General features: G+C 46.8%; 1 long non-coding RNA gene across 1 annotated transcript in view; it reads left to right on the top strand.

Annotated features, from left to right (window-relative positions):
- Nucleotides 1-23,016, top strand: part of LOC141070549 (uncharacterized) — a 59,925-nt gene extending 36,909 nt beyond the window's left edge. Inside the window, exon 3 of the long non-coding RNA XR_012226666.1 lies at nucleotides 21,749-23,016. This is a non-coding gene — a long non-coding RNA (uncharacterized lncRNA). The remainder of the gene's footprint in view (nucleotides 1-21,748) is intronic.
- Nucleotides 23,017-24,020: the final 1,004 nt, after the last annotated feature.

Below are 24,020 nucleotides of genomic sequence, written 5' to 3'. Positions count from 1 at the left end.
AACTGTAACATAAACAGTCATTTATTATAGATATCACATGAGTGATATCTAATATATAAAGCTCAATGTGTGTTTACAGTATGTGTATGTATGTATGTGTGTATGTATGTCCGGGATTGGCATCTGCACTGTCGCAGCTACAGCCACAAAATTTGGCACAGTCACACGTCTGGACCCCGAGAGTGTCCTAGGCTATGTTGTGAGGTGAAATTTTAACCCCGCGCATTCCAATTCACCAAACAATTTTGCCCCTATCTACATAATGGGGAAAAAGTGTGTGCGTATCAAGCCCCTCATTATGATGTCACAATGGTTGCCATGGCAACGCTGATGTCATCATAGGTTGCAAGCCCCGCCGCTCATTATGATGTCATAATGGTTGACTATGGGATGGAGGATGTGTGATGGGTATATGGGCACTGGACTATGGGATGGAGATATGTATGACTTGTGTATGGGCACGGGACTATGGGATGGAGAATGTGTGATGGGTATATGGGCACTGGACTATGGGATGGAGGATATGTATGACGGGTATATGGGCACTGGACTATGGGATGGAGGATATGTATGATGGGTATATGGGCACGGGACTATGGAATGGAGGATATGTATGATGGGTATATGGGCATGGGACTATGAGATGAAGGATGTGTGATGGGTATATGGGCACTTGACTATGGGATGGCGAATATGTATGATGGGTATATGGGCATGGGACTATGGGATGGAGGATGCGTGATGGGTATATGGGCATGGGACTATGGGATGGAGGATGTGTGATGGGTATATGGGCACTCGACTATGGGATGGAGGATATGTATGATGGGTATATGGGCACGGGCCTATGGGATCGTGGATATGCATGATGGGTATATGGGCATGGGACTATGGGATGGAGGATATTTATAATTTGCTATAACTCACCACAGTTAGTTACTATGCCCGGGAAGCGCCGGGCTCTTCAGCTAGTCTATAATAAATTCTACAATAGCTCAGAAACTGGTGAATCCTTGCAGCGGACAGTGCATGCACGGTGGCGGTTCAAAAGCCTGCAGTCACGCAGAGTGACTGCAGACTTTTCATTTTAGTCTGGACAGTATAGTCCCCCATATAATATTATGGGCACCACATCGCCCTCTATACAGTATTATAGGCAGCACAAATTCCTTCCAACAGTATTATGGGCACCACATAGTTCTTCATACAGTTTTATGGGCAGCACATAGTCCTATACACAGTATTATGGACTTCATATAGTACTCCATATTGTATTATGGGCACCCCATAGTCCTCCATACAGTATAATGGACCCCACATAGCACTCCATACAGTATAGTGGGCAACATATATTGCTCCATACAGTATAGTTGACCTTGTATATTGCTCCATACAGTAAAATGGCCCCACATAGTGCCCCATACAGTATAATGGGCACCATCTATTACTGCACACAGTAAAAGGACCACATATATTACTCTGTACAGTATAATGGCCCCACATAGTGTTTCATTCAGTATAATGGTCCCACATATTGTTCAATACAGTATAATAGGCCCCATATAGTGTTCCATACAGTATAATGGCCCCATATATTGCTTTATACAGTATAATGACCCCACATAGTGCTCCATACAGTATATTGGCCCCCAAAAATGCTCCATACCATATAATGGCCCTCTCATAGTGTTCCATGTACTATAATGGCCTCGCAAAGTGCTCCATATAGCACATATAGCATGATGACGTCACATAGTGCTCCACACAGTATAATGGTCTCACATAGTGCTCCATACAGCATAATGGCTGCACATAGTGCTCCATACAGTATAGTGTGCCCCATATATTATTCCATACAGAATAATAAGCCCCATTTATTACTCCATACAGTATAATAGCACTACAAAGTGCCACATACATTATAATGGGCTACATATATAGCTCCATACAGTATAATTGGTTGTGTATACAGTTCCGTACAGTAAAATGGCCCAACATAGTGCTCCATACAGTATACTGGGCACCATATATTATTATGTACAGTACAATGGCCCCACATATTGCTCCATACAGTATAATGGCCCCACATATTGCTCCATACAGTGTAATGGGCCCCATATATTACTCCACACAATATAATGGGCCTCATATATTACTCTGTACATTATAATGACCCCACATATTGCTCCATACAGTATAATGACCCCACATATTGTTCCATAGAGTATAATGGGCCCCATATAGTGCACCATACAGTATAATGGGCTCCATATAATTCTACATACAGTATAATGGCCCACACAGTGCACCATAAAGCATAATTGTCCCACATAGTGTTTCATGCAGCATAGTAGCCCCACATATTGTTGCATACAGAACAATGGCCCCACATAGCACTATATATAGCATAATGGATCCCATATAGTCCTTCATATAGTATAATGGCTTCATATACTGTAGTGATACATACAGTATAATGGGCCCCACATAGTTCACCATACAGTATAATGTCACCACATAGTGCTCCATACAGTATAATGGCCCAATATATTGCTACATACAGTATAATAGACTCCATATTTTGCTCCACACAGTATTATGGCCCCATGTAGTGTGCCATACAGTATAATGGACCCTTTATAGTGTTCCATTAAAAAAAATCAAATACTCACCTCTCCACATTCCCCGCTCTCCGATCTTTGCAGAGTCTTCTTACTCTCTGCACATAGGGCATGCTGACATCACTACAGGGCACACTCTGTGCAGAGAGTCAAAAGACGCTGTGGAGATCAGAGCAGCAGAGAATGGATAGAGTTGAGTACTTGAAACAGTTTAAGGTGTGGTGCGGGGCCTGGTATCAGCGCTGGCATAGAGCCCACCCTACTCACAGGACCCATAGCCTGCCGGAGACTCTGATGATGAGTTCCTCCCTGCCTGTCCTGAGGAAAAAGTGCTAAACATACCTTACCATAAATCAATAAACTCATCAACCACATTGTGCAATGGAAAGAAAGGTGTGAAAAAGATAAACGTGTGAGAATAGAAACAATGTGAAAAATAATTGTTATGTGTGAAGATTTGAGATAAACAAATGTGCAAGAGAATAAAAGAATACAAATGTCAATATCTACACAGTGCATGTGGAGAATTTCTTAAATTAAAACATAAGTAAGATATCACGTTGCAGAATGTTAACTTTTAACACAAAAAAAACATTGAATTTATAAAGTTAATATGGATGATGAGTTACACTTTCTGGGTTCTCTCATATCTGCGTTTATAAAGTAGCAGAGATTCTCAGCCAGAAAAGTTGTAGTGTGTCATGCTAGAGTCATGCATTTTTTTGCACCTACAGTGCCTTGCAAAAAGTATTCGGCCACCTGGAACTTTTCAACCTTTTCCCACATATCATGCATCAAACATAAAGATGCCAAATGTAAATTTTTGGTGAAGAATCAACAAGTGGAACACAATGGTGAAGTTGAACGAAATTTATTGGTTATTTTAAATTTTTGTGGCAATTCAAAAACTGAAAAGTGGGGCGTGCAATATTATTCGGCCCCTTTAACTTAATACTTTGTTGCCCCACCTTTTGCTGTGATTACAGCTGCAAGTCGCTTGGGGTATGTCTCTATCAGTTTTGTACATCGAGAGACTGAAATTCTTGCCCATTCTTCCTTGGCAAACAGCTGGAGCTCAGTGAGGTTTGATGGAGATCGTTTTGAACAGCAGTTTTCAGCTCTTTCCACAGATTCTCGATTGGATTCAGGTCTAGAATTTGACTTGGCCATTCTCACACCTGGTTACCTTTATTTGGGAACCATTTCATTGTAGATTTTGCTTTATACTTGGGATCATTGCCTTGTTGGATGACAAATCTCTGTCCCAGTCTCAGGTCTTTTGCAGACTCCAACAGGTTTTCTTCAAGAATGGTCCTGTATTTGGCTCCATCCATCTTCCCATCAATTGTATCCATCTTCCCTGTCCCTGCTGAAGAAAAGCAGGCGCAAACCATGATGCTGCCACCACCATGTTTGACAGTGGGTATGGTGTGTTCAGGGTGATGAACTGTGTTGCCTTTACGCCAAACATATCGTTTGGCATTGTTGCCAAAATATTCTATTTTGGTTTCATCTGACCAGAGCACCTTCTTCCACATTTTTGGTGTGTCTACCAGGTGGCTTGTTGCAAACTTTAAACAACACTTTTTAAGGATATCTTTGAGAAATGGCTTTCTTCCTCCAACTCTTCCATAAAGGCCAGATTTGTGCAGTGTATGACTGATTGTTGTCCTATGGACAGACTGTCCCACCTCAGCTGTAGATTTCTGCAGTTCATCCAGAGTTATCATGGGCCTCATGGATTCATCTCTGATCAGTCTTCTCCTTGTTTGAGATGAAAGTTTAGAGGGATGGCCGGGTCTTGGTAGATTTGCAGTGGTATGATACTCATTCCGTTTCAATATGATCACTTGCACAATGCTCCTTGGGATGTTTAAAGTTTTGGAAATCATTTTGTATCCTAATCTGACTTTAAATTTCTCCACAACAGTATCACGGACCTGCCTGTTGTGCTCCTTGGTCTCCATGATGCTTTCTTTGCTTCAAACAGAACCCTGAGACTATCACAGAGCAGGTGCATTTATACGGAGACTTGATTACACACAGGTGGATTATATTTATCATCATTAGTCATTTAGGACAACATTGGATCATTTAGAGATCCACAGTGAACACCTGGAGTGAGTTTGCTGCACTGAAAGTAAAGGGGCCAAATAATATTGCTCGCCCCACGTTTCAGTTTTTGCATTTCTACAAAAATTTAAAATAACCAATAAATTTCGTTCAACTTCACAATTGTGTTCCACTTGTTGTTGATTCTTCACCAAAAATGTACATTCCGATACTGCAATATCGGGTATCGGCCGATATTCGCTGTATCGGAGTTCCGATACTTTTAGAATATCGAATACCTGAATCGGAAGTTCCCATAATGCAATGAGCCAGTTTGATTTTATTCAGCCAATGAGTAGTGTTGAGCATTCCGATACTGCAAGTATCAGGTATCGGCTGATATTAGCTGTATCGGAATTCCGATACTTAGTTCCGATACTTTTTTCATATCGAATACCGGAATCGGAAGTTCCCATAATGCTAGGAGCCCGCTCGATTTGATTCAGCCAATGGGGATCCTCAGAAGTGTGGGCACATCCTGTTAGGCATGTAGGCATGTTAACTACTGGCATGGCTGTGATTGGCTGCTGAAATGATGTCATGATGCACTATAAAAGCCGCAGCAGCTGCCATTTCGGGTTCACTCTGCTGTGAATTCAGTTAGGGACAGGCTGCTGTTGAAGACTGTGAGGGACAGTTAGAAACAGCGATCATCAAACATATCTATTGCTCTACCCAGGCTACATAATCCACCACTGTAGCATTTTTTTAGCCCAGCAGTGCTGTTTTAATAGCTGTCTGCAAGGGCTGTGTGAGTGCAGACCCACGCTGTGTAGTGTGTCCTGCAGGCACGTCTGCTTGTAGGCTGCCCAGCGTGTGTCTCTGCCTCATACACATTTTTCTTTTATTGCTGCTTTTTTTTTCTCCTGTATAGTGTGCTTCCATACGTATCCATATACGTTGGTTGCAAACACTATAGGAGTGGACAGCGGAGCCTTTCAGCAGCCTTTCAGTGCTATAGCCCATTTCTCTGCACTGTTTTTGGCTGTCTGATAGGTCTCTCTGTGTGTGAGTGCAGCTCACGTTGCAGTGTGTTCTACAGCCACCGCTGGTTGTAGTCCGCTCAGCGTGCGTCAATGCCTCATACATAGTCCGTTTTTTGCAGCTAGTTTGTCCAGATTTTTGATCCTATGTTAGTGTGCTTCCATCCGCATCCATTGTCATTGGTTGGTTGCAAACACTATATAGGATTAGATAGAGGAGCCTTTTTGCTGGCTTGTGCCCTTCAGGGCCAGCCAGACTAGTATCACCCTATTTTTTGGAGCCTCATCAATTGCATTGTAGGTTAGCTTCCTGCATTGTAATCGCTCCAAAAAGTTTGTGATACTATAGCTTTCAAACTTTGGTCACATCCTTTTATTTCCCCCCCCCAAAAAAAGGAAATAAAGTTCACCAAACACTCCACTTTAGAGTTGTGTAGGCCACATTAGATCATATTAAAGTGTAGTACACACACTCTTAGCAAAATTAGTGTTTCTTATACCGGTTAGCAGGTGTTCAGGAATAAGAACACTAAGCCCCCCTTTTTTACTTTTCTGCCTATCTTTATCAGTCTACCAAGATGAAGAAGGCAGGGAGTAAGGCACGTGGTCGTAGCCGTGGAGTTTCAGCAGGGAGAGGATGGGGGGATTCAGCAGGGAGAGGACGTGGGGATTTGGTGTCTGCTGTGGCCACCAGTGACCCAGCATCCCCCACTTTTACCAGGCAACAGTCCTTCATGCGCAGCTTTGTAGGACCTCGCCGTACCCCACTGCTGCGTGACTAACAAATTGAAGCCGTTGTCGGATGGATGGCAGCTAACGCATCCACTTCAATGACTTCCGCATCCTCTCAGGGCCAGAGCACTGAAGAGCAACCATCTGTCTCTTCACCACCTGCCAAATTGCCCAGGCAGTCTGAGAGCCCTGGACAGGAGCCATCTCAATCTTTAATTCTGTTCTCAGAATCTGTTGGCTTGGAAAGAGGTGGCCAGCCAAGCAGCATTCTAGAGCGTGAAGAAGAGGGAGTATGCAGTGATGCGCAACTGCTTTGTCCCTCTGAATCTGAAGAGGCGGGTGGGCCAGTGCCTATTGTCAGCACACCTCAGTACTCATCTGATGATGATGAGACTCAGTTGCCAATTTCTGGTGCGTACGGTGCTGGCGAGACAACCCAGGACCAGCCAGTGCTTGAAGAGGGGAGTGGAGATGATGAGGTCCTTGACCCATCATGGCGTCAGCCACAGGAAGGTGGTGGGAGCAGCTCTGAGGAAGAGATTCCCCGAACGGCCAAAAGAGGAGGGAAAGGGCGGGGGCAGACTTGGTTGCCTGTAGCCTCCACTTTGGCACCCGTGACGAGCAATCCTCTTCCAAAACACAAAATGGGCGCTCCCAGGACTTGCAGTGCGTGGTCTTTTTTTTGACACAGTTGCAGATGACATTTGCTTTGTCAAATGCAAGCTGTGTCATCAGAAAGTTAAACGAGGGAAAAATGTGAGCAACCTCAATACCACAAATATGTGGAAACATGTGCGTACCAAGCACGAGGTGGAGTTACACAGACACACTGAAGATGTAGGCCAACCTTCAGCAGCACCTACCACCTCTTCAGCTCGTGATGGGGCCTCTTCCTCCAGCTCACACACAACTGGTTCGGCTTCCTCACTGGAACGTCATGGAAGAACCTCTGCCACTGTTGTCCAGAGACCCAGTGAAATTCCACCCACTGAACCACGTTCTCAGTCATCAGCACACTCCCAGGCCACTCACCAGGAATCGGTAGCACAGGCATGGGAGAAAAAGCGGCCATACTCGGCAAACCATCCCCGAGCACTGGCTCTGAATGCCGGCATTGCCAAACTACTGGCCCTTGAGATGCTGTCATTCAGGCTGGTGGAGACTGACACCTTCCGGAACTTGATGTCATTGGCAGTTCCACAATACAATGTGCCCAGCCGCTTTTATTTCAGCAGGCAAGCCGTCCCTGCCCTGCAAAAGCATGTGGAGGGAAAAATTAAAAATGCGCTACTAAACGCCATCAGTAGCAAGGTCCACCTGACCACCGATGCGTGGACCAGTAGCCATGGACAGGGATGATACCTTTCCCTCACTGCCCATTGGGTCAATGTTGTGGAGCCGGGTACAGATCTGGATAGTGGCCCTGTACGTATTCTGCCAACTCCAAGGATTGCAGGAATGCAGTCTGTACATATTGAGTCCTCCTCCAACTCTAGTTCCTCGGAATCAGCACTGCATGAGCCTGTTAGGCCAGATATGAGCACAGGTGTGGCCAAACGTCAACAGGCCGTCCATAAATTAATTTCTTTGGGGAATCGGAGCCACACAGCACAGGAGCCCTGGAATGCCATCAAGCAGGAGAGTAATGTGTGGTTTGTGCCAGCGAATCTCCAGCCAGGTTTGGTAGTGAGTGACAATGGCCAAAATCTAGTTGCAGCTCTGAGCCTAGGCAACCTCACTCACATACCATGTCTGGCACACGTGCTCAATTTGGTCGTGCAGAGCTTTCTGAGGGACTATCCGGATCTTGATGCACTGCTGCACAAGGTTCGCCTAGAGTGTGCTCACTTGCGGCGTTCCAGCATGGCAAGATCGCGCATTGCATCTCTGCAACGCCGATTCCGCCTGCCATAACATCGCATCATATGTGACCTCCCCACCAGGTGGAATTCAACGTTACATATGTTGGAGCGGTTGTGTGAGCAGCAGGCAGCAGTAATGGAGTACCAGCTGCATCAGGCGCAAACAAGTCGCACTGTGCGCCGGACACACTTCACCACCACTGAGTGGACCACTATGAGGGACATCTGCCAAGTTTTGCGTGCCTTCGATGACTCCACGCGGATGGCCAGTGCAGATGATGCACTAGTCAGCATGACTGTCCCCCTTATCTGTCTGCTTCAAAAAACCTTACAAGCACTAAGTGAGGAGGTTTTTGAAGAGGTCGAGGATGAGGAGTCAGAAATGCCATCAGCTTGTGGCAAGTCTGTGCAACGTGCTTCCACACAAAGGCCCAGGCAGGGGACACTTAGTGAGGAGGATGATGAGGAGTCAATGGAGGAGGAGGAACACATCTCTCCAGAGGAGGCTCTAGTAGGCACAAGGCTCTAGTAGTCAGTGTGTACAGCGAGGGTGGGGTGATGCTGAGCAGGCTGAGATGCTGCCTCAAGCTGGGGACAGCGTTTCCGGTCCAGTTGGCAGTCTGCAGCACATGGTTGATTTCATGCTGCAGTGCTTGTTAAATGACCGCCGCATCGCCAACATTCTCCACACGGCTGATTATTGGGTGTACACCCTCCTAGATCCTCGCTACCGGGACAACTTACAAAGCCTCATACCACAGTTGAACCGGGAGCGTAAAATGCGGGAGTACCAAGAAACACTTGTGCAGGCCATCATGTTCTCCATTCCCCCCGCAAGTGTTGCTCGTAGTGCTTTTCAAAGCAGCCATGTGGGTAGAGGCAGTGGAGGAAGCTCTGCACAAAGAGGTAGCAGAGGCAGTGCCGCAGGACAAGGCAAGGCCAGTATGGCCCAAATGTGGAAAAGTTTTGTGGGACCGCCACAAACGGCTACACCATCACAGATGGCTCCAGTCAGCAGGAGGCAACGTTTCCGTCAGATGGTGACAGACTACTTGTGTTGCCCTGTAAGTGTACTCCCAGACGGCTCTTCCCCGTTCAAGTTTTGGGTCTCTAAGCTGGATACATGGCCAGAGCTTAGCCAGTATGCACTGGAGGTGCTGGCTTGCCCTGCTGCCAGTGTATTATCGGAACGTGTCTTTAGTGCTGCAGGTGGTGTGGTAACAGACCGTCGCACGTGACTATCCACTGATAATGTTGACCGGCTTACTTTTGTGAAAATGAACAAGGCCTGGATCTCACCTGTATTTGCCACTCCTCTTCCAGAATAAATAATTGCCTGGCATCAGGATCCAGGTCTCCTGTTGTGTTCATGTTTCTATGACCTGAACTTTATTTCCTGGGCTACAGCAACGCCCGTTGTTGCTCAGAAGTGCTGTCCACACAAACAAAACACTCGCTCATGTGTAAGTGGGGTTTGGTAGCGTCAGCTGATCCCCTGCTGTGTGTATGGCAAACTCAAAGTACCTCAGATTTACACCTGGCTCCAAGTAGGCCTCGGCCTACTACCTGATTTTCCTTGGGCTCCGACAACACCAGTTGGTGCTCAGAAGTGCTGTCCACACAGAAAAAACACTTGTTCATGTGTAAGTGGGGTTCGGTAACGTCTGCTGATCCCCTGCTGTGTGTACGGCAAACTCTCCTGCTGCCTACAACTTCTGACTACCTCTGATTTAATATGTTCTCTGATTTGCCCTCTGTCTCCACTCTGTTTTGAGTATTTCCTCCGGCCTACAACACCGCCTGTTTCTGCTCTCAAGTGCCGTCTGCACAATCAACACTTGTTCCTGTGTTACCTGGGTCCTGTAACATCTGCTCATCTCCAGAGGTGAGTCCGGCAATGTCTCCTGCTTTGTCTACATTCCCACTACTTGTAGTGGAAAAGTGGACAGAGCAGGAGACATTGCCTGACTCACCTCTAGGGAGAAGCTGCTGTTACAGAACCCCAGTAACACAGGAACAAGTGTTGGTTGTGCAGACGGCATTTCAGAGCAGCAACTGGCTTGGTTGGAAGCCAGAGGAAATACTCGAAGCAGAGTGAAGACAGAGGCCTAATTGGAGTACGTTGACAGTTAGTAGTAGTGTAGAAACAATCTAAAACTGCCACCAAGTAGGCCTCAGCCTACTACCTGATTTTCCCTGGGCTCCGACACCGCCAGTTGGTGCTCAGAAGTGCTGTCCACACAGAAAAAACACTTGTTCATGTGTAAGTGGGGTTCGGTAACGTCTGCTGATCCCCTGCTGTGTGTATGGCAAAGTGTCCTGCTCCCTCCAAACTCAAAGTACCTCAGATTTACACCTGGCTCCAAGTAGGCCTCGGCCTACTACCTGATTTTCCCTGGGCTCCGACACCGCCAGTTGGTGCTCAGAAGTGCTGTACGCACAGACAAAACACTTGTTCATGTGTAAGTGGGGTTCGGTAACGTCTGCTGATCCCCTGCTGTGTGTATGGCAAAGTGTCCTGCTCCCTCCAAACTCACAGTACCTCAGATTTACACCTGGCTCCAAGTAGGCCTCGGCCTACTACCTGATTTTCCCTGGGCTCCGACACCGCCAGTTGGTGCTCAGAAGTGCTGTATGCACAGACAAAACACTCGCTCATGTGTAAGTGGGGTTCGGTAACGTCTGCTGATCCCCTGCTGTGTGTATGGCAAAGTGTCCTGCTCCCTCCAAACTCACAGTACCTCAGATTTACACCTGGCTCCAAGTTGGCCTCAGCCTACTACCTGATTTTCCCTGGGCTCTGACACCGCCAGTTGGTGCTCAGAAGTGCTGTATGCACAGACAAAACACTTGCTCATGTGTAAGTGGGGTTCGGTAACGTCTGCTGATCCCCTGCTGTGTGTATGGCAAAGTGTCCTGCTCCCTCCACAGTCAAACAACCTCAGATTTACACCTGGCTCCAAGTTGGCCTCAGCCTACTACCTGATTTTCCCTGGGCTCTGACACCGCCAGTTGGTGCTCAGAAGTGCTGTCCACACAGAAAAAACACTTGTTCATGTGTAAGTGGGGTTCGGTAACGTCAGCTGATCCCCTGCTGTGTGTACGGCAAACTCTCCTGCTGCCTCCAAATTCAAACAACGTCTTATCTTAAACTGCCTCCAAGTAGGCCTCAGCCTACAAAATGACTATCCCTGGGCTCCAACATCGTCAGTTGTTGCTCGGAAGTGCTGTCCACACAGCAAAAAACACTCGTTCATGTGAAAGTGCGGGTCAGTAATGTCAGCTGATCCCCTGCTGTGTGGAGGGCAAACTGCTGCTGCCTCCAGATTGTAACTACTTCTGATTTAAACATTCTCTGATTTGGCCTCTGTCTCCACTCTGTCTCTAGTATTTCCCCTGACCTCCAACACCGCCAGTTCCTGCTCACAGTTGCCGTCCACGCATTCCACACTTGTTCCTGTGTTCCTGGTGTTCTGTTACGTGAGCTGATCCCCCAATGTGTGTCCGGCACTGTCTCCTGCGCTGTCCACCTTCCCACTACAAGTGGTGGGAAGGTGGACAGAGCAGGAGACATTGCCAGACACACATCAGGGGATCTGCTGACATTACAGAACCCCAGTAACCCAGGAACACGTGTGGATTGGGCAGACGGCTACTGTACACATAAACTGGCGGTGTTGGTGGTCAGGTGAAATCCTGGAAACAGAGTGGAGACAGATGCCTAATTGGAGCACGTTGACAGTCTGCTGTAGCCTACAAACAATCTAAAACTGCCACCAAGTAGGCCTCGGCCTACACCATGATTGTCCCTGGGCTCCAACACCGCCAGTTGGTGCTCGGAAGTGCTGTCCACACAGAAAAAAACACTTGTTCATGTGAAAGTGGGGTTTGGTAACGTCAGCTGATCCCCTGCTGTGTGTATGGCAAAGTGTCCTGCTCCCTCCAAAGTCAAAATACCTCCGATTTACACCTGGCTCCTAGTAGGCCTCAGCCTGCACCATGATTGTCCCTGGGCTCCAACAATGCCAGTTGGTGCTCGGAAGTGCTGTCCACACAGAAAAAAACACTCGTTCATGTGAAAGTGGGGGTCAGTAACGTCAGCTGATCCCCTGCTGTGTGGAGGGCAAACTGCTGCTGCCTCCAAATTGTAACTACTTCTGATTTAAACATTCTCTGATTTGGCCTCTGTCTCCACTCTGTCTCTAGTATTTCCCCTGACCTCCAACACCGCCAGTTCCTGCTCACAGTTGCTGTCCACGCATTTCACACTTGCTCCTGTGTTCCTGGTGTTCTGTTACGTGAGCTGATCCCCCAGTGTGTGTCCGGCACTGTCTCCTGCGCTGTCCACCTTCCCACTATAAGTGGTGGGAATGTGGACAGAGCAGGAGACAGTGGCAGACACACATCAGGGGATCTGCTGACATTACAGAACCCCAGTAACACAGGAACACGTGTGGATTGGGCTGACGGCTACTGTGCGCATAAATTGGCGGTGTTGGTGGTCAGGTTAAATCCTGGAAACAGAGTGGAGACAGATGCCTAATTGGAGCACATTGACAGTCAGCTGTAGTCCGGAACCGATATAAAACTACCACCAAGTAGGCCTCGGCCTACACCATGATTGTCCCTGGGCTCCAACAATGCCAGTTGGTGCTCGGCAGTGTCTTTGGGACGGGTACTCCCTGTTGCCCAGCCTGGTTCCAGCACGCCAGCTGTTTCCAGGTAGTGTCAATTTCACTTTGCCACCAATCCGTTGTCCTGTCGTCTTGCGGCCGGGTTAGCCGACTCTACGGTGCCTGCAGTTTAGGTGACTCCTATGTGGGCTGCGGGAACTGGCATAGTGCCAATCGGACATGGACCCCCTGTAGGACTGTGGGTTTCGGTAACTGCGGCCGGCTTGCGGCCTGGCTACTTTGCTTTGGATGGGTACCTTCTGCTACCCACCCGGGTTCCAGCACTGTCAGCTGGTTCTCGCCAGAGCCTTTGGCCTAGGTGCCTCCATCTCGGTATCCGAGGTCCAGCAACGTCAGCAGGTCCTTGGTAGTGCTTTCTATCACAGGTACCTCCTGCCTAGTAACCGTGGTCCAGCACCGTCAGCTGTTCCTCGGTAGTGCCATTGGCTCTTGTAGCTTTTGCTACCCATCTGGGTTCCAGCACCATCAGCTGGTTTGCGGCAGTGTCTTTGGCACGGGTACTCCCTGTTGCCCAGCCTGTTTTCAGCACGCCAGCTGTTTCCGGGTAGTGTCAAGGTCACTTTGCCACCAATCCGTTGTCCTGTCGTCTTGCGGCCGGGTTAGCCGACTCTACGGTGCCTGCAGTTTAGGTGACTCCTATGTGGGCTGCGGGAACTGGCACTGAAGGCTGGATCCGTAGTGCCAATCAGATATGGACCCCCTGTAGGACTGTGGGTTTCGGTAACTGCAGCCGGCTTGCGGCCTGGCTACTTTGCTTTGGATGGGTACCTTCAGCTACCCACCCGGGTTCCAGCACTGTCAGCTGGTTCTCGCCAGAGCCTTTGGCCTAGGTGCCTCCATCTCGGTATCCGAGGTCCAGCAACATCAGCAGGTCGTTGGTAGTGCTTTCTAGCACAGGTACCTCCTGCCTAGTAATCGTGATCCAGCACCGTCAGCTGTTCCTCGGTAGTGCCATTGGCTCTTGTAGCTTTTGCTACTCATCTGGGTTCCAGCACCGTCAGCTGGTTCTCGGCAGTGTCTTTGGCACGGGTACTCCCTGTTGCCCAGCCTGTTTTCAGCACGCCAGCTGTTTCCGGGTAGTGTCAAGGTCACTTTGCCACCAATCCGTTGTCCTGTCGTCTTGCGGCCGGGTTAGCCGACTCTACGGTGCCTGCAGTTTACGTGACTCCTATGTGGACTGCAGGATCTGGCACTGAAGGCTGCATCCGTAGTGCCAATGGGACATGGACCCCCTGTAGGACTGTGGGTTTCGGTAACTGCGGCCGGCTTGCGGCCTGGCTACTTTGCTTTGGATGGGTACCTTCTGCTACCCATCCGGGTGCCAGCACTGTCAGCTGGTTCTCGCCAGACCCTTTGGCCTAGGTGCCTCCATCTCGGTATCCGAGGTCCAGCACCGTCAGCTGGTCCTTGGTAGTGCTTTTTAGCACAGGTACCTTCTGCTTAGTAACCGTGGTCCAGCACCGTCAGTTGGTCCTCGGTAGTGCCATTGGCTCTTGTTCCTTCTGCTACCCATCCGGGTGCCAGCACTGTCAGCTGGTTCTCGCCAGAGCCTTTGGCCTAGGTGCCTCCATCTCGGTATCCGAAGTCCAGCACCGTCAGCTGGTCCTTGGTAGTGCTTTTTAGTACAGGTACCTTCTGCTTAGTAACCGTGGTCCAGCACCGTCAGTTGGTCCTCGGTAGTGCCATTGGCTCTTGTTCCTTCTGCTACCCATCCGGGTTCCAGCACTGTCAGCTGGTTCTCGCCAGAGCCTTTGGCCTAGGTGCCTCCATCTCGGTATCCGAGGTCCAGCAACGTCAGCTGGTCCTTGGTAGTGGTTTCTAGCACAGGTACCTCCTGCATAGTAACCGGGGTCCAGCACCGTCAGCTGTTCCTCAGTAGTGCCATTGGCTCTTGTTCCTTCTGCTGCCACTACGGTTTCCAGTACTGTCAGCTGATTCTCGCCAGCTTCTCAGCCTTCTTGTACCTTCTGCTACATTTCCAAGATCAAGCTTTTTGAAATTGTCTTTGGTAATCCTTATTGATCTCCATGATGACGACCCTGATGACGACGACCCTGAAGACTACACCAAAGAAGACCAGAAATATGACCCTAAATAATATGACCAAGAGGAAAAAGAACATGAAGACAACCACCAAGATACAGAAAAAAAGACAGAAGAACAAGAAGCAGAAGAAGCAAAAGCAGAAGAACAGAAAGCAGAAGAACATTAAGCATAAGACTAAAAATCAGCATAGAAGATATCAAAATTATAAGCAGAAGAAGATTAAGCAGTAAATGGGGATGAGTCCAGCCTTGCAGCGCTGGAGTCCTGGGTTCGAATCCCACCAAGGACAACATCTGCAAGGAGTTTGTATGTTCTCCCCGTGTTTGCGTGGGTTTCCTCCGGGCACTCCGGTTTCCTCCCACACTTCAAAGACATACTGATAGGGAATGTAGATTGTGAGCCCCATCGGGGACAGTGATGAAAATGTGTGCAAACTGTAAAGCGCTGCGGAATATGTTAGCGCTATATAAAAATAAAGATTATTATTATTATTATTATGAGTCCGTTCCTCCTCGTGGTGCCCCTGGAAAATGCCTGCTGCTGCAGGCCAAACTGAACACGGACAAATCCTGTTGTAAATCTTTTGTGACAGGCAGAACGTAAGGTGTAATCTTATAAGTTTTATAGATAAGTACTACAGGAATGCCTGTCACCATAAGAAAATGAAGAAAAAGAAGAATAGGAAGAAGATGAAGAAATAGCATATGAAAATTAATAATATCTGAATAAGAAGAATATGAAGAATGGAAAAAAAAATTAATGGGAAGAAGGTGAAGAAGAAGAAGATGAATAAGGTGAAGAAAAAGTTGAAAAAATGCTACTGCTGCGGATCATGAAGGAGAAAGTGTGGGAGAAGTACAAAAGAAGGTGAAGAGCATGGAAGTTGTGAAACATACATATCTGACAAAATATAAAAAAGTTAACATAGTCAATATCTTTTTAACTCCGAACGTCTTGAAATAAAAATTGGAATTAATGCTATGCCATGTGATTTGAATAAACCACTATGCCTTTAATGTCTCCTCCACCTCCCACAATACATTCTACATGACTCTTATTTGTTTTCAATTACGTAGAATTAGCCAACAAGGAAATAAAGGGCTTTTTTTAATTCCGATACCGGAAGTCCCATTGACTTGAATGGGACTTCCGGTATCGGAATTGGCGATACCCGATATTTATTTCGTATCGGGCGATACCATCCGATACGATATTTTTGGGTATCGAACGGTATCGCTCAACACTACCAATGAGGAATCCTAAGAAGTGTGGGCACATCCTGTTATGCATGTTAGGCATGTTAACTAATGGCATGGCTGTGATTGGCTGCTGAAATGATGTCATGATGCACTATAAAAGCCGGCGCCGCCATTTTTGGTTCACTCTGCTGTGAATTTACTTAGGGACAGGATGCTGCTGTTCTGACTCTGAGGGACAGTTTGAGCTAGCGATTTTCTTTATTGTGCTTTACCCAGGCTACTAGCAACCGCTGTGTGAGAAGCTTTCTTTTGCCTTGCAGCACTGTTCACGGCTGTCTGCGAGGTCTCTGTGTGTGAGTGCAGCTCACGCTGTAGTGTGTTCTGCAGCCACCTCTGGTTGTAGTCCGCTCAGCGTGCGTCACTGCCTCATACACTGTCCTTTTTTGCATTAGTGGTGCTCATTTTTCCAGATTTCTCCTATTAGTGTGGTTCCATCCGTATCCAGCTAGAATATTTGCAACACTAAATAGGAGTAGATGGAAGAGCCTTTCTGTTGGCTTGTGCCCTGCAGCCCCAGCCAGATTAGTATTAGCCTATTTTTTGGAGCCTCATCTATTGCATTGTAGGTTACCTTCCTGCATTGTAATAGCTGCAAAAAGTTTGTGATACTATCGGTTTTACATCTTTGGGCACATCCAGTGTCTTTTCGTGAGAAAAAAAAAGTTAATAAAGTTCACCAAACACTCCACTTTAAAGTTGTGTAGGCCACATTAGCTCATATTAAAGTCTAGTCCACCCTTTATAAAATTAGTGTTTCTTATACCTGTTAGCAGCTGTTCAGGAATAAGTACACTAAGCCCCCCCTTAGTACTTTTCTGCCTATCTTTATGTCTACCAAGATGAAGATGGCAGGGAGCAAGGCACGTGGTCGTGGGTGTGGAGTTTCTGCAGGGAGAGGACGTGGGGATTCTGTGCTTGATGCGGGCACCAGTGACTCAGCATCCCCCAGTTTTACGAGGGAACAGTCCTTTATGTGCAGCTTTGTAGGACCTCGCCGCACCCCACCGCTGCGGGACGAACAAATTGAAGCCGTTGTCAGATGGATGGCAGCTAACGCATCGACTTCAATTACTTCCACATCCTCTCAGGGCCAGAGCACTGAAGAGCAACCATCTGTCTCTTCACCACCTGCCAAATTGCCCAGGCAGTCAGAGAGCCCTGGACAGGAGCCATCTCTACTTCTGTTCTCTGAATCTCTTGGCTTGGAAACAGGGGGCCAGCCAAGCAGCATTCTAGAATGTGAAGAAGAGGGAGTATGCAGTGATGCGCAACTGCTTTGTCCCTCTGAATCTGAAGAGGCGGGTGGGCCAGTGCCTATGGTCAGCACACCTCAGTACGCATCAGATGATGAGACTCAGGTGCCACTTTCTGGTGCGTACTGTGCTGTCAAGACAACCCAGGAGAAGCAGTCGTTTGAAGAGGGTAGTGTAGATGATGAGGTCCTTGACCCATCATGGCGTGAGGTACAGGAAGGTGGTGGGAGCAGCTCTGAGGAAGAGATTCCCCAAACGGCCAAAAAAGGAGGGAGAGGGAGGGGCAGACTCAGTTGCCTGTAGCCTTCACTTCGGCACCCATTAGGAGCATGCCTCTTCCAAAACCCAAAACAGGCGCTCCCAAGACTTGCAGTGCCTGGTCCTTTTTTGACACAGTTGCAGATGACATTGGCTTTGTCAAATGCAAGCTGTGTAATCAGAAAGTGAAAAGAGAGAAAAGTGTCAGCAACCTCAATGCCACAAATATGTGGAAACATGTGCGGACCAAGCACGTGGTGGAGTTATAAAGACACACTGAAGACCTAGGCCAACCTACAGCACCACATTCCACCTCTTCAGCTCGTGTTGTAGCCTCTTCCTCCTGCTCACACACAGTTGGTTCGGCTTCCTCACAGGATCGCCATGGAAGAACCTCTGGCACTGTTGTACAGAGTTATACACCAACACCAATGAGAACCAGTGTAACAAGTCCAATATAGAAATAAAATCACAGTCTTTATTATAAACAGATGAGGCACAATAAAGCTAAAAAGTGACACTACAAAAATGGCAGTGTATAGTGGGCCACAAATACATTAATACTGTAAATATGGATAAAGTAACACATTGTTAATGTGAACACCAGTGTTGCATAGGCAAAGATAATACATGAAAGTGCCATCAGAATGAAGGGAAAAATCCCTGGCTCTACCATCAGAAGTGGAAATACTGCCAAGACATAAGTGGTAGAATCACATACCTAATGAGGAATGCAGCACAGTATACATAGCCGTGCCCCCAATTTTACTGTGTTATGCACAGGTACCTTGGTTTGCAACATGGACTTTCGTGCCAGAGAAAAAACCTGGCTCTCTCAAATGGATCAGGTGTATGGCACCAATACAGCTGATACATCACAGCCTTTGGACATAGGACTGGAAGATAAATTGTCTACGATCAAAAATATGCTTAATAAAAGGTCAAAATTGTGGTGGAATAGGTCCTTTCTGGATAAATATATGAAAAGTAATATGATACCAAGGGGTCTCAGGGTTAGGATAATCCCTTCATTTCCTATTGATGATGATAATTTTATCACCAAATGGGAGGAAGTATGCAACACTTGTTCTGCATCTTTTCTTCAGCTACTGATTGAACACAATACCTCAGTCATCAGTAACCTGGACAATTTGATTGACACATTGCTTAATGATTTCCGTGCTATATGTCCGGCGGAAAGGATGCAGAAATTTGAAATGGATTTTGATAAATCCATGGATGTTATGGTGAAGAAAATCCAGGATGCCCAAATCCTGAAATTTAATCGAGACTCCAAAGATTATCAATCAAAGAAAGTATATATGTGGAAACATAATTTCAACAACCATTCCTCCATACGTAAGGCTTCATCTGCCTTATCCATCTCCTCCTTGTGTGGACATTCTGATCTGTCCTCTGCTTCCACTGCATCCACCACAAATAATGAGATGGCAAGACTCCGAGACCATACGTTTCATCCCTACAAAAGGAATTTGGGGCCTTCTACATCTAAATATGACAATAAGGTGATTAACCTTAGTGATTTTTGCCTTTCTGATGTTGATCTGCGACTCCTCAGCAGAGGTCTCTCCTTTTCTCCTACTTCTAGATTTGACTTATTTGATACCGTTAAGGATCTCCACCTTTTCGCGCGGTCATTGTTGTTCAGGCGTTATTTTCACTCTAATGGCACTCGATAGTTATTTCCCACAGAAGAGGAGCAAGCGGCATTAGACATATTGGAGGAATTGGCGTCTGGAAACGAGAATGATGGAGGTAAGATTCCTCCCTCTATCCGTCCGAGATCCAAGAAATTTCCCCCGTTGACTTCTTGTGCAAACATTGATATGTTTGTACGACTAGTTACGGATGAATTATATAAGATTCCTAGATTTATAGTGAATGACAATTTGACCAATGAAGAGAGGTGCAGGCTGAGATCACTCCAGGAATTACCGGGGATCCTCATTAAACCAGCAGATAAAGGTGGTAATGTCGTCCTGTGGCCTGTGGATATGTATGAGAGAGAGGCTTTTCGACAACTCAACAATAATATTTGTTATAAAAAACTCACATATAACCCTCTCTCTGCATATTCCACCCATTTGGAAACCATTTTGAAAAGATCGGTACAGGACGGCATTATCACCAAGGATCTTTCTAATGCATTGCAAGTACCCGAGCCTCGGATTTCTACCCTGTACCTCCTTCCAAAAATTCACAAGGATTCCTCTATGCCGCCTGGGAGACCCATTGTCTCTGGACGGGGGAATTTTCTCGAGAACGTCAATAGATGGATTGATTTCCATCTCCAACCTCTAGTAATGAATCTCCCCTCGTTCCTCCGGGACACTGGTGATCTGCTGCGCAGGGTCGACGGGCTCTGCCTTGAGGGTGAATCTCTTTTAGTTTCAGCAGATGTAGAGTCCCTCTACACTAATATCAAACATACAGATGGCCTTAAGGCTGTCAAATTCTTTCTTGGTACATCTAACCTCACATTGGGGTTGAGGGACCTCCTGCTGGAACAACTTGAATTCACCCTCACACACAACTTCTTTGTGTTCAAGGGGTCCTTCTACCTGCAGCTCCAGGGGACCGCGATGGGAGCGGCCTATGCGCCCTCCTATGCTGGTCTGTTCCTGGGGCTGTGGGAGAGGGATCTCTTTATGTCAGACGAGGGTATCTCAATGTGCCGTGTCCCTTTTTGGACGCGGTACATTGATGATATATTCTTCGTCTGGCAGGGCACCCCCGTCGACCTTGATCAGCTAATGATCTTCCTGAACACCAATGACCGTAATATTCACCTTACTTTTACACATAACACTAAATCTTTGGATTTCCTTGACGTTACCATTAGGAGGGATCATGCTGGGGTATTGCCGACCGACATCTACAGGAAGACAACTTCCACCAATTTAGTTCTACATGCATCTTCTAGCCACCCTAAACATATTATTCGAGCTGTCCCAGTGGGTCAATTTTTAAGGCTCCGTAGGATCTGCTCCACAGATAATGATTTTTCTCGGCAAGCAGAAATCCTACGTCAACGCTTTCTAGAACGTGGCTACAGCCGCAAGTCTATCAAGAAGGCCTATAATAGGGCAAAATATACCTCCCGTCAGGAATTATTATATCGCTCTCACTTAACTAGACCTGTGAATACAAGTCAGACTGTCAGATTTGTGACAACATTCAGTTCCAGATCTGATGCTGTACGTCAGGCACTAAAGAAAGCGTGGCCTATTCTACTGATAGATCCTATTATGAAGAATTTTTTGACAGACAAACCATCTATGTCATTTCGACGTGCCAAAAATCTTAGAGATCATCTGGTTAACAGTCATTATTCTGCAGAAAAGCCGACTACATTTTTGAACGCCTTTACCCCTAGGGTTGGTTGTGTCCCATGTGGTGGCTGCGTGGCATGCCCCAACATACTACGTAGCAGTTCTTTTTCTGATTCCAGTGGCTCTAAGACTTATTCCATTCGCCAACGCATTACTTGTACCACAAGGTATGTCATCTATTATGCTACTTGCCCCTGTGATTTGATCTACGTTGGTCTCACTACGCGTCAGTTCAAAGTGAGGGTTAGGGAGCATGTGCTGGGGATCCTGGCAGCACGCACACATGAGGACTCCACCACCTTAAAGACCATTCTACGCCACTTCAAGGACCATCACGCCTGTGATGCTACCCAGTTGAAAGTTAGGGGCATTGATGCCCTAAGAATTGATATCAGGGGTGGTAGTTTATCCAAGCGACTTGGTCAGCTTGAATCAAAATGGATATGGCAGCTTAAAACAGTCCATCCACATGGGCTTAATGAATGCCTTTCCTTTGTTCCTTTTCTATAATCCTATGTCCGCCTATGTGACACTTTTTAGTGTGTGTTTTAATCATTTTCTGTTTTTAATTCTAGTGACCGTTGATTCCATTCTGGCCGGCGTCTGTTCAATTTTGGGATGGATCTGATATATACCAGCCCTCGGTTGTTCCCCAAGTCCACCCACCAACCTTTGAAGCCCTGGTCCGTGGTTCTTTGCTCTGCAGTGAATTCAAACATGTCTGTGGATGTAATTCCTAAGATTTTTTCATTATCTATAACCAATAAACATAATTGGATATTGATGATATGTATATTTTGTTCTCTATATATGCCACACAATACCCTGTTGTCTTTGACAATTCTAGTGGATATAATGTGCTTTTATTGCTATTGCTACTCGTATACTTATATAATATCCATTGGTCTTAAAGGGTTATCAACCAAATATGCCCTAATTCTTGTTCCACTAATGTGATTCTACATGATATCTGTCATTTTTCACTATCATTTATATATTTTTTAGGGCTCCAATATCTGTTTGTGACGTTTTATGTAGTATGGCGATATATGCCTGTTATCTATTATGCTGTTTTGTTTTCCTGGTTTGCCCCTTGTTAAGATGGCTGCGGCTGTGACATTGCGGTCTGCGCATGCGCGGTTTTACGTGTATGATGAGGTCATGTTTTCATTACCTTTCATGTCACCACTATATATGCATTCTTATTTGCGTCCCAGATATCCGCTTTTTGATCACACTATTTTCCACGGCGATATATGGCTTCTATGTATCGTTGGTTTCTGCATTGCTATGCCCCTTTCCAAGATGGCCGCGGCTGCATTAGTGCAGTCCGCGCATGCGCGGGTGGAAAAGCCGGATGTTATCACCGGTCTCCTCCTCCCTTCCGCCCACTGTCTGGCGTCTGACACCACGGGGCCCCGTTGTGTGTCAGCGCCAGCGGCGGTTGCCATGTTGGGATGGGGGGATGGTCTTATACACACCGGGCATAGTTAATGGTCCCTGTGAATACCCTATAAATTGAACTAAAAACGGCCTTTACACACGCCCCCTGAGGAAGGAACTTCTTCGAAACGCGCGTTAGGGGCACGGCTGTGTATACTGTGCTGCATTCCTCATTAGGTATGTGATTCTACCACTTATGTCTTGGCAGTATTTCCACTTCTGATGGTAGAGCCAGGGATTTTTCCCTTCATTCTGATGGCACTTTCATGTATTATCTTTGCCTATGCAACACTGGTGTTCACATTACCAATGTATTACTTTATCCATATTTACAGTATTGATGTATTTGTGGCCCACTATACACTGTCATTTTTGTAGTGTCACTTTTTAGCTTTATTGTGCCTCATCTGTTTATAATAAAGATTGTGATTTTATTTCTATATTGGACTTGTTACACTGGTTCTCATTGGTGTTGGTGTATATATATATATACATACAGTGTGTCCTGCACTGTCTCATGATGTGCTGGAATCTTGATGGTGGTCACCAGTACATTCATTGTGAACATGTGGTTGACTAAGTTTTCCAGCTCATCTTGCTACCAATTGTTCTTACTGTTGTACAGAGACACAGTGTCATTCCACCCACAGCACCACGTTTCCTGTCATCCTCATACTCCCAGGCCAGTCTACAGCCATCGGTAGCACAGGCATGGGAGAAAAGGCGCCCATACTCGGCAACCACCCCCGAGCACAGGCTCTGAATGCTGGCATTTCAAAACTACTGTCCGTTGAAATGCTCTCATTCAGGCTGGTGGAGACTGACACCTTCCGTAACTTCATGGCATTGGCAGTCCCACAATACAGCGTGCCCAGCCGCTTTTATTTCAGCAGGCAAGTCGTCCCTACCCTGCAAAAGCATGTGGAGGGAAAAATTAAACATGCGCTATTAAACGCCGTCAGTAGCAAGACCTGACCACCGATGCGTGGACCAGTAACCATGGACAGGGACGATATCTTTCCCTCACTGCCCATTGGGTAAATGTTGTGGAGCCGGGTACAGATCTTGAGAGTGGCGCTGTACGTGTTCTGCCAACACCAAGGATTGCAGGAATCCAGTCTGTACACATTGACTCCTCCTCATACTCCAATTCCTCTGAATCAGCACTGCAGGAGCCGTCACAGTCTACCTCCACATGGACCTGTGAACGCTTACCTGTTATGACCGATATGAGCACAGCCGTGGCCAAACATCTACAGGCCATAATGAAATAAATTTCATTGGGGAATCGAAGCCACACAGTGCAGGAGCTCTGGAATGCCATCAAGCAGGAGAGCGACGTGTGGTTTGTGCCAGAGAATCTCCAGCCAGGCATGGTAGTGTATGACAAAGGCCGAAATCTGG

This window comes from Dendrobates tinctorius, unplaced genomic scaffold, assembly GCF_039654945.1.
Source record: "Dendrobates tinctorius isolate UK_male_01 unplaced genomic scaffold, ASM3965494v1 ptg000272l, whole genome shotgun sequence".
Lineage (NCBI taxonomy): Eukaryota > Metazoa > Chordata > Amphibia > Anura > Dendrobatidae > Dendrobates > Dendrobates tinctorius.
This window is presented reverse-complemented; position numbering and strand designations above follow the sequence as displayed.